This window comes from Mustela putorius, unplaced genomic scaffold (genome assembly GCF_011764305.1).
Source record: "Mustela putorius furo isolate JIRA1106 unplaced genomic scaffold, ASM1176430v1.1 tig00000198_pilon_pilon_pilon, whole genome shotgun sequence".
Lineage (NCBI taxonomy): Eukaryota > Metazoa > Chordata > Mammalia > Carnivora > Mustelidae > Mustela > Mustela putorius.
In genome coordinates this window covers 809,207-823,391 of record NW_025421311.1, presented here as the reverse complement: position 1 = coordinate 823,391, position 14,185 = coordinate 809,207, and the positions used below count along the sequence as shown (strand labels likewise).

The 14,185-nt window shown below is 46.4% G+C and overlaps 1 protein-coding gene across 2 annotated transcripts in view; it reads left to right on the top strand.

The window, feature by feature from the left end:
- Nucleotides 1-14,185, top strand: part of TMEM123 (transmembrane protein 123) — a 49,044-nt gene that overhangs the window by 9,225 nt on the left and 25,634 nt on the right. The gene's annotated exons all lie outside the window — the stretch shown is intronic.

Here is a 14,185-nt window from a genome sequence, read left to right as displayed (position 1 = left end):
ATGACTGGAGGCTTGAGGCTGGAGGTTGGTGCCTGGTGTCCAGTGGGAGGGTGGAGGCTGGAGGCGGGTGGCTGGAGGTGGGTGGCTGGAGGCTGGTGGCTGGAGGTTAGCTGCGGGTAGCTGGTAGCTGGAGGTTGGTGGCCAGTGACTGGAGGCTGGTGGCTCAAGGTGAGTGGCTGGAGGCAGGTGGTTGGAGGCTGGAAGCAGATGCCCGGAGGCTGATAGCTGGAGGCTGGAGGCTGGAGGCAGGTGGCTGGAAGCCGGTGATGGGGGGCGGGTGGAGGGGGTAGTAGCCGAAGGCGGGTGGCTGGAGGATAGTGGCTGGTGGCCAGAGGCTGAAGGCTGGGGTGGCTGGAGGCTGGTGGCCAGAGTTTGGAGGCTGGAGGCACATGTAGGTGCTTCCAAGCAGTGGTGTGCTGAGTGGGTGGAATGTGAGACTTCTCTGGCGATGGAGGTCAGCTTTTACAAACATACGTAGCAGACACAACACGTTTCTAGCCTCTTTGGAAAAGAAGTATAAAGTCTTAAGTGGTGGGCCTAGGCAGGAAATCAGTGATGCTCACGCTGGGCTGCCCCGACCCCGGGCCCCATGAGGTCAGAGGGAAACGGGCTACCAGTGAGGCTGTTGGTCAGAGGAGCTCATTATTTTGATTAATAGTGTTTAAGTTTGATAAGAGGTCTCTAGTGACCAGAAAAGGATGGCGACTAACTTTCCAAAAATGGACAGATTCCTGAAGTTGTGTAACTAGGAGAACAAGTTACACGAGCAGCTGTGTGGGACAGTGGAAGCCTGGTCGTTAGGGTTTTTTGGTTTTATTTACATCAACCTTAACACATGTGTTCTTCACAATTGTTCTTGTGTCCGTTGTGAAAATTTCCTATTAAAGCACACTGTCATCCTGAGTTAATTAATCCCTTTAATAATTCTGTTTACCTGATAGTATGATTAAAAAAGAGGAAACAGCAAAGATTTGACAGATAATGGAATTATTAATGTGAATCATTTATGACTTTGTCCAGAGAGAGCAGGCTTAAAGCTTTGTCCAGGGACTATGATGGCTTTTCCCATCACAGCGTGCTTACTGAGATCGCCTGTTTCACACAGACATGAGCACCCTCTTTGAAACAATCGTAATGCTGATGTTACACTGAAAAGTTCATTTTTTTGCAGTTCTAGTGAATAATTGACATACAGCGTTGTGTAAGTTTAAGGTATGAGCTTAACGATCTGAGTTACACTATGAAGTGATGGCCTCAGTGCGTTTAGTTAGTGCTCATCATCTTAGAGACAGGAAAAAAGACTCAGGAGACAAAACAAAAAGAAGAAATCCTTTTTTGGTTCTTGGGATGAGACCTTGGAAGATTTACTCTGAATTTTCCTGTGTGTCCTGCAGCCGTGGTCACCACAGTCCCACGTTGGGCAACACCCCCAGTACTGCCCCCTGGACCTTTGTTCCTTGTGTGCCCCTTCACGCACTTCCCCTCCCCCATGCCTGCCCCCACGACCGCAAAGCTGATTTCTTTTTCTGTGAACTTGGTTGGTGTCCTTGGTTTAAATTCCACGGGTAAGTGAGATCATGGAGTATGTGTTTGTGTCTGACTTAATTGGCTTAACATGATGCCCTCAAGGGTCGTTCATGTTGTTGAAAGTGGTGAGATTTTGTCCTTTTTGGAGGTTGAATGATACTCCCTTGTGTGAATATGGAAACTTCCTAGCCCACTCCTGCACTGATGGGCGTGCGGGTCATTTCCACGTCTGTCTCCATGTCTGTCTGGCCATCGCAGAGCATGCTGCTAAAACATGGGGTGTGGGTGGGGGCAGCCATGATCTTGCCGTTGGATGAACACCGAGCAGTGGAGTCGTTGGAGCTCATGGTATTTCTAGTCTTCCTTTTCTTGAGGAATCTCTGACCCATTGTCTCCACAGTTCTGCCAGCAGTGCTCAAGATTTCCCTTTGCTCCACGTCCTCGCCAGCATTTATGGTTTGTCTTTCTGATCTTACCCGTTCTGACAAGCACGAGAGGACACCCCCTCATGGCATTTTACTTTTACTGAGTAATGATGAACAGCTTTTAATGTACTGTTTTACCATTTATTTGTATGTCTGTTTTGGAAAAATGTCTGTTTAGATCCTTGGCGCATTTTTCTTTTTTTTTTTTTTAAAGATTTATTTATTTGACAGAAATCACAAGTAGACAGAGAGAGAGAGAGAGAGAGAGGGAAGCAGGCTCCCCGCTGAGCAGAGAGCCTGATGCGGGACTCGATCCCAGAACCCTGAGATCATGACCTGAGCCGAAGGCAGCGGCTTAATCCACTGAGCCACCCAGGCGCCCTCCTTGGCGCATTTTAATTGGATTAATTGCATTTTGCTGTGGAGTTGTAGGAGTTCTTTATCTTTTTAAAACTAGAGTTGACACACAGACTTGGCTTCGAGTGCACAACAGAGCGACTCGACATTTGTATACATTACAAATCGCTGCCACAGGAAGTCTGGTCACCGTCTGTCATCAGAGCTATTACGTTATGGACTGTTGTCCCTGTGCTGTGCTTTAAATCCCTGTGACTTCTTTATTTTGTAGCTGGAAGTTGGCACCTCTTAATCCCCTTCACCTCTTTTGCCCATCTTCCCATCCGCTGTCCTGCTGCCAGCCACGAGTTTGTTCTTGTATTTGAGTCTCTTTTCTTTGTTTTTATTTATTTTTTATTTTTTTATTATTATTATTTTTTTTAAAGATTTTATTTATTTATTTATTTGGCAGAGATCACAAGTAGACAGAGAGGCAGGCAGAGAGAGAGAGAGAGGAGGAAGCAGGCTCCCTGCTGAGCAGAGAGCCCTATGCAGGGCTCGATCCCAGGACCGCAGGATCATGACCTGAGCTGAAGGCAGCAGCTTTAACCCACTGAGCCACCCAGGCGCCCCTCTTTTCTTTGTTTTTTAGATTCCACGTATAAGTGAGATCACAAGGTATTTCATTTCTCCATGACTTGTTTCATTTAGCAAACTACCACTCAGTCCATCCACGCGGTCGCAGAAGCAGAAGCTCCTTCTTTATGGGGAGGTAGTAGTCCATTGTACAGTCGGTGCCCATTACATGCTCTTTATCCGTTGATCTGTCAGTGTTGGGAAGTCGCTGCTGTAAGCAGAGAAGTGCAGTACTTTTTTGAATCATAGTTTGCATTTTCTTCAGATAAATACCTATAAGTGGAATTGCTAAATCTATGGTAGTTTTACTTTTAATGTTTGGAGGAACCTCCATACTGCTTCCTGTAGTGGCTGCACCAATTTATGCTCCTACTAACAGTGCTTAAGGTTTTTTCTCCATATTTCCTCCAACACTTTTTATTTCTTTTTGGTGATCGCCCTCCTGACAAGTATGAGGGGGGTAGCTCATGTGGTTCTGATTGCATTCCCCTGATGATGAGTGATGTTGAGCATCTTTTTGTGTGTGTTTTGGCCATTTGTATGTCTTCCTTGAGGCGAAAAGTGTATTTAGGTCTTATGCCCATTTTTTATTCAGATTGTGTTTTTTGTTGAGTTGTAGGAATTCTTTATAGATGTTGGATTTTAATCCCTTGTCAGATATATCATTTGCAAATGTCTTTTTCCATCCAGTAGGTTTATTCTTGTTTTGTTGGTGGTTTTCTTTGTTGTCCAAAAGCTTTTGTTTGATGTAGTCACAGTTGTTAATTTTTGCCCCTTTTATCCCTGCCTGAGGAGACAAGTACAGAAAATACTACTAAGACTGCTATCCACAAGTCTATGCCTCTCTTTTCTCTTGAGAGTTTTCTGATCACAGGCCTTATATTTAGATCTTTAAGCCACTTTGTGTTTATTTTTGTGTGTGGTGTAAGAGGCCTAGTTTCATTCTTTTCCACATAGCTGTCCAGTTTTCCAGTATCATTATTGAAGAGCTGTCTTTTCCCCATTGTATATTTTTGCCTACTTTATCTTAGATTAATTGACCATTTAAGCATGGGTTTTTTTTCTTGGGCTCTGTGTTGGGTTCCACGGATCTATATGTCTGTCTTTATACAGTGTCATACTGCTTTGTTGCTATAGCTTTGTAGTATAGATTGAAATCTGAGTGTGATGCCTCTAGCTTTGTTCTTAGGATTGCTTTGGCTTTTCAGGGTTTTTGTGGTTCCCTATGAATTGTAGGATTATTGTAGTTCTGTGGAAAATGTCATTGGTATTTGGTAAAGATTGCTTTGAATCTGCAGTTTGCTTCAGTCAGTAGGACTATCTTAACAATGCAAGTGAACATGAGAGAATTGAAGGTTTGGTTCCAGACTAATGCAATAAAGGGAGTCATGAATTTGATGGTTTCCCAGTGCATGTAAAGTTATGTTTACATAATACTATAGTCTGTTAGGTGTGCAATAGGATTATGTCTTTAAAATGTACATGCCTGGGGCACCTGGGTGGCTCAGTGGGTTAAAGCCTCTGCCTTCTGCTCAGGTCATGATCTCCGCGTCCTGGGATTGAGCCCTGCATCAGGCTCTTTGCTCAGCAGGAAGCCTGCTTCCTTCTCTCTCTCTGCCTGCCTCTCTGCCTACTTGTGATCTCTCTCTGTCAAATAAACAAATAAATAATCTTTTTTAAAAAATGTACATGCCTTAATTTTAAAATATTACCCAGAATAGTGGTAAACAGTATGAGTTTTCTGGGAGTTTTTATCATTGATCGCAGATCACCATACAAATAAAACGAGAATATTGTAACTATTGTGAGAATAACCAAAATGTGACAGGCACGAAGTGGGCAAATGCTGGTGAAAAATGGCACCAGTGGAATTGCTTGATGAAGTAGTATTGTCACAACTCTCACTTTGTGGGGAAAAAAACAAACTCATTATCTGTGAAGCATAGTAAAGCAAAGTGCTTTACTGTGAGGTTAGCCTATATAAACTCCTGTCCCATGAGTGTGGTGGGTTTTTCCTTTTGCTTGTCTCATCTTCAGTTTCTTTCGTCAGCGTTGGGGTGTTTTCCGAGTACTATGACTTGGTTTAAGTGATAGTTTATTCTTTTAACATAAATAGGATTGTTTTATCTAATTTGTTTTGCAACTACTGTGTAGAAATGCAACCAATTCAGAAATATAAATTTTGTATCCTGTAACTCTGTTAAGTTCATTTATTTTACTAGTTCTTGGGTAGATTCTTTAGGATTCTCTATCTACAGTGGCGTGTCATCTGCACACAGCGAGAGGCTGACTTCTTCCTTCCGCTTTGGATGCATTCTCTTTCTTGCCTCATGGCTATGGCTAGGACTACAAGCCCTGCGAAGGGACGTCTTTACCTTGTTCCAGATCTCAAAGAAAAAGCTTTCTGCTTTTGACCTTTCAGCACAGCATTCTCTGTGGCTCGCTCTTGTGCAGCCAGTATTGGGCTGACGTGTGCCCCCCGATACTGCTTTGTTGAGCGCTTTGATCTTGAGTGGATGCTGGTTTTTGTTCAGTGCTTCTCCTGCATCTGTTGAGAGGACATTTTCAGCCCGTGTTTTGTTACTGTATGTGTCACATTGACGTGTAGATGGACATCTGTGCGTTCCTGGAATAAGTCCTACTTCACTGGGACGAATGACCCTTGTCCTGTATCGTGCATGCTGTTTGCTGACGTGTTGTTGAGGGTTCCTGGACCTGTGTCCGTCGGAGACCCTAGCCTGGAGTTCTCTTGTTTATCCCTGTCTCTGGTTTGGGTTTCAGGGTAGTGCTGGCCTCATGGCCTGAATTTACAAATGTTCCTTCCTTTTCAGTTTTTTTTGGAGTAGTGGAGTGCGGTGGGTGTTACCTCCTCTTCACAGGTGTGCAGAACCCCCCGTGACTCCATCTGGTCCTGGACTGGTGTGTTGGGAGTTTTTTGTTGCCAGTTCAGCTGCTTGTCTAGTAATTAGTGTGTTCAAATTTTCCATTTTTTCTTGGCTCCCTCTTGGAAGATCGTACGTTTCTGGGCATTCATCCATTTCGTCTGGGTTGTCCAGTTTGTCGGTATAATTATTCAGAGCGGTCTCCTGTTACTCCTTGTGTTTTCATGCTGTCCATTGTCACTTGTCCTGATGTTCTGATTTTGACTTCTCCCTTTTCCTTGGTAATCTGGCTAAAGCTTTTCCAAATTTATTTAGGTTTTTGAAGAATTGCTTTTGGTTTCGATGATTTTTTTTTTATAGGTCTATTTTGTTTTTCAGCTTCTTTAGGTAACCGTGCTGATTTGAAATTTCTCTTGCATCTTGAGGTCGGCCCGTCTCACTGTAAGCTTCCCTCAGAACAGCTTTGGCTCTGCCACAGTTTTGGGGATGTTTTCCTTTCCATTGGTCTTAAGGTGTCTTTTGATGGCATCTTGGATTTCTTCCATGACGCACTTGTAGCAACGTGTCGCTGAACCTCTACCTGTGTAATTTCCAGTGTTTTTCTTGTAACTGACTCCTGGTTTCATAGTCTTGGTTTGGAAACAGTGCTCGAAGGGATTTGTCTTAAACCCAGCGAGACTTGTTGTGTGGCCCCCAGGTGCTCTGGTCTGCACAGTGTCCTGCGGGCGCTCTGTTGTGCATGGCTGGCGGGTTCCACATCTGTTCCACGTTCAGCTCCGCACCCTCACAGCACCTGTTTCCTTGCTGAGGGTCTGTCTGGATGATTGATGGCGGGGGCTTGGGGGGGGGGGGATTGAAGTGCCCTGCTGTTGTCACCGATTTCTCCTTTATTTGGGAGCTCCTAAGGGGGGCAAAACTGTTCCAGCCCCTTGTGAAACTGATGCCTTCGTCATCATGTAGCATCTTTCTTTTGTTATTTTTCTTTCAAAGTCTGTTTTGTGTGATGTGCATATTGCTTCCTGAGTTTGCTTTTTATTTCCATGTACAGGGAATAGGATTTTTTCCATCCCCACACTTCAGAGTGTGTGTGTGTGTGTGTGTGTGTGTGTGTGTGGTGAAGTCTGAAGTGGGTGGGTCTCTCCTCATCCCTCTGGTCGCCCTGTCTTTGGACTAGAGCCTGTAGTGCATTCCCACAGGATGGAACCGCCGATGTGGATGCACTTAGTGCCGTTTGCTTGACAGCTTCCTGATTCCTGTAGTTCTCTGTTCCTTGCTTCTCTTGCTCCTCCCTTGTGATCTCATGACTTTCTTCAGTGTTTGTATTTCATTTTCTTTAGTTTTTGTGAATAAACACAACTTGAAGATACAGCGGTTTCAAAGTTCCAGACCACCACAAAAAGCAAGTTAAATTAATTTTTTGGCTTCCCAGTGCATTTCAAAGTTATGTTTACACTATAGTCTATTAATATGTATCATAGCATTATGTCTTTTAAAAAAATACACTATGTATCTGAATTTTAAAAGGCTTATTGGGTAAAAAATACTATCATCTGAGCTGGCCGTGGGTCCTGAGCTCCCTGCGGGCAGGGGTCCCCCTGCAGTGCTGAGGGCGCCGCTGGATCAGGGTGTGGGCTGCTGAATGCTGGGGTGGCTATGGATTTATTTATTTATTTTTAAAGATTTTACTTATTTATTTGACAGAGCGAGATCACAAATAGGCAGAGAGGCAGGCAGAGAAAGAGAAAGAGAGAGAGGAGGAAGCAGGCTCCCTGCCAAGCAGAGAGCCCGACGCGGGACTCGATCCCAGGACCCTGAGATCATGACCTGAGCCGAAGGCAGAGGCTTTAACCCACTGAGCCACCCAGGCGCCCCTGGATATGCATTTATTAAAATAAGAAGTTTTGCTACATTGTTTGACTTTTTTTCCATGAACAATTTCTGTGTTATTGTGCAGTGCTCTTAGATAGCTTTTAACACACAGTATACTTCTTAAAAGTGGAGTCAGTCCTCCCAAAACTTTCTGTTGCTTTGTCAACCAAGTTTATGTGATACTCTGAATTATTCTGAAGGTCACATTCTGTAACACTTTGTTGTCATTCAACAGTCTTCACGGCATCGTCACCACGAGTCGGTTCCATGTCAGGAAACCACTGCCTTTGCTAAGAGGCAGCCCCTCCTCTGTCCAGAGTTTGCCCCGCGTCCAGACCTCGCTTCTGACTCGAGCGCCCTCGCTCTGTCCACCCCATCTGCAGCGGCCTCCTGCCCCCAGATCCTGACCCCTACGAGTCTCCCCAGAGGGTGGGAATCCTCTGCTGTGAAACCCTTTTAATGCTGAAGTTTTGACACCTCCCATGAGTCACGATCTTCTTATGGGCATCCAGAATAGGTAATCCTTTCAGAAGGTTTTCAATTTACTTTGCCCAGTTCCATCAACGAAACCAGTCTCTGGCAGCCACAGTCTGGTGAAATGTCTGTCTTAAACAACAAGGCTTGAAAGTAGAAATTCCTGGGGCACCTGGGTGGCTCAGTGGGTTAAAGCCTCTGCCTTCGGCTCAGGTCATGATCTCAGGGTCCTGGGATCGAGTCCCGCATCGGGCTCTCTGCTCAGCGGGGAGCCTGCTTCCCCCTCTCTCTCTGCCTGCCTCTCTTCCTACTTGTGATCTCTGTCAAATAAAAAAATCTTTAAAAAAGAAATGTGGACAGGAAATAGAAATGTAATGCTTTTTATTTATTTATTTACAAGATCTTGTTTACTTATTGGGGAGGGGGGAGAGGGAGAGAGAAAACAAGAGCAGGGAAGGGAGAAGCAGGCTTCCCACCCAGCAGGGAGCCCGACATGGGGCTCGATCCCAGGACCCTGAGATCCTGACCTGAGCTGAAGGCAGACATTGAACTGACTGAGCCACACAGGCGCCCCTTTCATTTTTGAGTTCTGAAATTTCTTAATAGGCCAGGACTTGTTTCACAAACGCCCGTCATGCCCTCATTCGCAGGGAATGGGCTCCAGCAGCTCCGGCTCCTTCCCAGCGGTTCCTGCACAGCGCGTGCTTCTCAGGTGGTGGCTGGCTGGCATTTCTGCTGAACCCAGACATCTTGCTCTTCGGCCTCCTTTTTCCTGACCAGTTCCCTTCACGTGCTCCAGGAAGCTGTCTCCCCTCAATACCTACCTGGGTTCCCTCGGCAAGAATCATACCCTTAACTTCCGCTCACGGTGGCGTTGCTAGCATGCTCTATCCCTGTAGACTCTGCCGGTTTCGTGTGGTAACACTTGCGGGGCGCTCCTTTTTGAACAGTGCCCGTTCCTTCCATGTCCACAGTATCCCTGGTCCTGAAGATTCCCATGTGCACGGCTAAAGGAAAGTCACACTGTTTTCTAAGCAGCCTCTCCTCTTTCCCTTTGTGGTGGTCATCTCGGCGAATTTCTGGAAGAGGGCAGTACAGGCCCAGAGGCCATGTTGCATTACTTTTAAGCCCACTGTTGAGACCTTGTGTTCAGAAAAACAGCTTCCTTTAAAAGTATCAGTGAGGGAGCACCTGGCAGTCTCCCTTGGTAGAGCATAAGACTTTTAAATGCGGGGTTGTTAAGTTCAAGCCCCATGTTGGGGTAAAGATTACTTAAAAATAAAATCTTAAAAAAAAAAAAAAAAGAAATCCATGCTCATTGACAACATACGCAGTCAGCCAAGAGCTCAGACGCAGATGTCCAATGAGATTCATATTTTCATACCTGCTAACATGGCATCCAGCTTCCACCCCAGGGATCAGGAAGGAATTTCTACCTACTTACTTACTTTCTTTCTTTCTTTCTTTCTTTCTTTTTTTTTTTAAGATTTTATTTATTTGACGAAGATCACAAGTAGGCAGAGAGAGGAGGAAGCAGGCTCCCCACTGAGCAGAGAGCCGGATGTGGGGCTCCATCCCAGGACCCTGGGATCATGACCTGAGCCGAAGGCAGAGGCTTTAACCCACTGAGCCACCCAGGCGCCCCTCCCCCTCCACATTTTATGTACTTGAAATATTCTACATGTTTGGTCTTGTGTGCCTTCTAACCACTGTAGTTTTATTTTTACTCCTTTTCTTTAACATTCCTGCTGACTTTATAAACAGTTGATTCACTACCTTCATTAGATGTGTGCTTTTGCCAGTGAGGTTTCTGTTCTTAATTTTTCTCTAGTCATGGCCTTTCCATTTCTGCTTTAGAAAGTCGCTTCAACATTTCTTGTAAGATTGGTTTAGTGGTCATGAACTCCTTTATTTATTTTTTTTTAAAGATTTTATTTATTTATTTGACAGAGAGAGATCACAAGTAGGCAAAGAGGCAGGCAGAGAGAGAGGAAGGGAAGCAGGCCCCCCGCTGAGCAGAGAGCCCGATGTGGGACTCGATCCCAGGACCCCGAGATCATGACCTGAGCCGAAGGAAGCGGCCTAACCCACTGAGCCACCCAGGCGCCAGGTCATGAACTCCTTTAAAGAAGGTTTTCTTCCTATGGGAAACTCATCATCTCTCATTCAGTTCTGAATGAGGATCTTGCTGGTTCTGTGCTGTGCTGTGTTCTAGGCTGTAGGTATTTTTTCTTAAACCACCTTGAATATATTCCTCTCACTTTTGTTCTGAAAAATTTTTGCTGAAAAATCACCAGATGGTCTTTGGAGTAACCCCTGTCGTGTGACTAGTGCCTTTACTCCTGCTACTGTGAAGGTTTCTCTCTTTAATCTTTGTCTCTTGACATTTTAATTTTGTGTCTTGGTGTGGACTCTTGGGTTTATCTTGTTTGGGACTTTCTTTGCTTCCTGGCCTGGATGTCTGTTTCCTTCCCCAGGACAGAAAATGTTATTATTTCTTCAAATACCTTTTCTGCTCTTTTCCCTCTTCTCCTTCTGGGACCCTATAATGCCAACGTCAGTGTGCTTGATGCTGTGCCAGAAGTCACCTGAAGTCCCTTCAAGTATCCTCGTCTGTAAAACCCCTTTTGCTGCGGATCTGGGCTGATTTCCAGCAACCTGTGCTCCAGGTCGCTGCGCCCTCTGCTTTGCCGCCGGTTGCTTCTGTTTTTTTTCATTTCGGGTATTAGAGCTCTGGGCTCTGAGTGTTCTTATCGTTTCTGTTTCTTTGTCTCTTGACAAGGTTCTCCGTGTGCTCATCCATTCTTCTGATTATGGTGATTGAGGATCACCAGACTCTCACTCGGAGCTCTCTCAGGTAGACGGCTTGTCTGTTTCATTTAGTTATTTTTCCTGAGGTTTGTTTTGTTCTTTTGCTTAGAACACATTCCTGTCTGTCCTGACTTTGTCTGACTTTGTGTTTATCGTGTGTGGCAGGTGGATTAGTACGGCTCCTGACCTTGAGGGAGCAGCCTTACGTGGAAGGCGCCCTTCGAGGCCCAGAAACACAGTGTTTCAGGCTGTTAAATCAGGCACTCGGGGGTGTGCCGTGTGTGGGCTTCACGCGCTGGCCATGTTGTGGCCGGCAGGGACTGTGCCCATGAACTGGTTGGCAGGGCCCCTCCACCCCCAGGCGGGAGCTGCCTAGGAGTGTGGCTGGCCCTGAGGCGTCCTGCGGTATATGGCAGCTGGGGGGCACTCTGGTGGGGCGCTGGTCCTGTCTGAGGCCACTCACTGGAGATGGCAGGGCACCTGTCCCAGCCAGGGTTGCCCACCAAGTGTGGTGGTGTGGGGCCAGCTTGCAGGGGTTCCTGCCTGGTGGGAAGCTGGGGTGAGGTCCCCAGGGGAGAGTGGGGTTGCAGAGGCAGCGCTCACAGGGTGGTTGGCGAGGGTCGACATCGCCACCCCCCAGTGTGTGGCCAGCCAGGCAGAAGGAGGGCAAGCAGATGTCGTCTGTAGCCATTTTGTTCCCAGAAAAACTTCCCTAAAGATGTCTGCTTCTCCGTTACACACGGGAAAATCAGTCTGCAGAGCTCCTTCGCATATGGCCCAGGGCTTCTCAGACCATTGCTTCTGTGCCCAGTCTCCCAGCACAGAAGGCCCCTTCGGAGGGACCCTACTGTTCTCCCGGAGAAAAGCCCCCCGTCCTGCAGAGCCAGACTCAGCAGGGCTGCCGCCTCCAGATGCAGGTCCCCAGGGCCGGGGATGCCCCGTGCCGGGCTTTAACCCTTGTCCTCAGGAGGACCCCTGCGTCTGTGATTTCCCTACTGTTTGTGGGCTGTGGATTCCCACCAGACTGTGGCTCTGCCCCCATTTAACTTTCTAGGTTTAATTTAATTTTTTAAATTTTATTTTGTTTTCCACAGTCTTTGGCTGTGAACTGTTCTGCTTCTCTTTGGGTTGTTCTGAGAGAGTCGCTCCGTATCTAGCTGCGGCCGTAGTCTGTCTGTGGGCAGTGGTGAGCTCAGCAGCCCTGGTCTGCCGTCTTGATCGGAGTCCCTATGTATTCTTTATTTTTAAATACTAAGCCCTTATTACATATTTGGTTTGCAGACATTTCTTTCCCATTATATAAGTGGTTTGTTTTGTTGTTGTTGTTGTTTTTCATTCTTTTGATTGTTTACTTTGTTGTGCAGGTTTTTAGTTTGATGGAGTTCTGGTTTTTATTTTTTTGTTCATGCGTTGGATGTCCTATCCTAAGAATCCTTTCCCAGACCCATGTCAAGGAGCTCTCTCCTACCCGCCTCCCGTTTCTTTCTAGGAGTCTTCAGGTTTCTGGTGTTGCGTTTAAGCCTTTGATCCAGTCCACATGAATTGTGTAAGCATGTCCAGGTCAGGGTCTAAGTTCAGCCTATTTTTTAATTTTTTTTAAGATTTTATTTATTTATTTGACAGAGATCACAAGTAGGCAGAGAGCCAGGCAGAGAGATGGGGGAAAGCAGACTCCCCGCTGAGCAGAGAGCCGGATGTGGGGCTCAATCCCAGGACCCTGAAATCATGACCTGAGCTGAAGGCAGAGGCTTTAACCCACTGAGCTACCCAGGCGCCCCTAAGTTTGGGTTTTAACATGTGATTGACTGTCATTTTCCCAGGCCCTTTCTTGAAGGGCCGTCTTTTCTCTCATGTCAGGTACCAGCTGACTGTGCACATCGGTCTGCGTCTGGCCCTCGATGCTGTTCCGTTGGTGTATGTGTCTGTTTTTGTGCCAGTTCCTACCCTTGGTTACCTCTAGTGTTATAATAAGGCTCAGAACGTGGAAGTGGGCAGCCTCCCTTCTTCTCTTTCTCAGCATCGCTCTGGCCCGCTGGGGTCCTCTGTGTGTCTGTATCAGTGTCACTGCAGGCTTTTCTATGTCATTAACCAAATGCCACTGGCCTCTTGACCTGGCTGAATCTGAAGCCATAGATGGCTCGGGGCCACTGACATCTTCAAAACCCTCCCCCAGCCCATAAACTCGACACTGGCTGACTGCTTGTGTCCTCAGCTTGTTTCTTCAGTGTCTTGGAGTCAGTGTAAGGTACTTACATTCTTTGATTAAATTTGTTCCTAAGTATTGCATTATTTTTGATGCTATTATAAATGGGACCGTGTTCTTTATATTTTAGATAATTCTTCAGCATACAGAAGTGTTACTACATTTTGGACATTAACTTTATTCTGCAGCTTTACTAATGTGTGGATTAGATCTATAAATTTCATGCATAATATACTTCAGATTTTCTATATTTAAAATCATGGCACCAGCAAAACAGTTATACTTAGACTCTTTTCCAAATCTGATGCTTTTACTTCCTTTTCTTACCTGATTCCTGACAAGCACTTTTAATACCATGTCGAGTAGCAGTGGTGAGAGTGGGTCCCTCCTCTTGTTCCTGATCTTAGAGAAGAGCCATCCAGCTTTTCATGGTTGAATGTGACGTAAGCTGTGTGTTTGTCTTACGTGATCTTTCTTTTGTTGATTATGTTCCCTTTACATCTCTGTTGAGTTTTTGTTGTAAATGGGTGCCCATTTATCATTTTTGTCAAAAGATATTTCTACATCTAGGACGTGCTGGAGGAGGAGGAGCCAGGGGCGGCCGTGGCTGCTGTGGCGGTGGCAGGTGGCACAGGCCCGGCTGTGTTGCAGGTGGTCGGTCTGTACCGGGGGCTGGACGCCACGTGCACCCGTGCCCTAGACCTAGGGCTCGTGTCCCCCGCACAGCTGCGCATGTTCCCGGTGCACCACGGCTCAGGCGGGCCTATGGCGGGGAGCTTGCGGCAGTGGGGTCGGGGCCGAGCTCAAGGCCAACCCCTTCTACGACCCCTACCTGGACAAGATCCCACAGCTGTGCAGGTCTGACCCAGCCGCTTTTGAATCACGACTGGAAAAGTACATTGAGTTTCTGAAGCAGCCAGTGGGGCACTCCAGGCAAGGTGACTTTATCAGATGTGTAGAACCAAAGACAGACGCCCTGGGGACACAGCCTGTGAGTAGAGGATTCACTGAGGACAAGACTC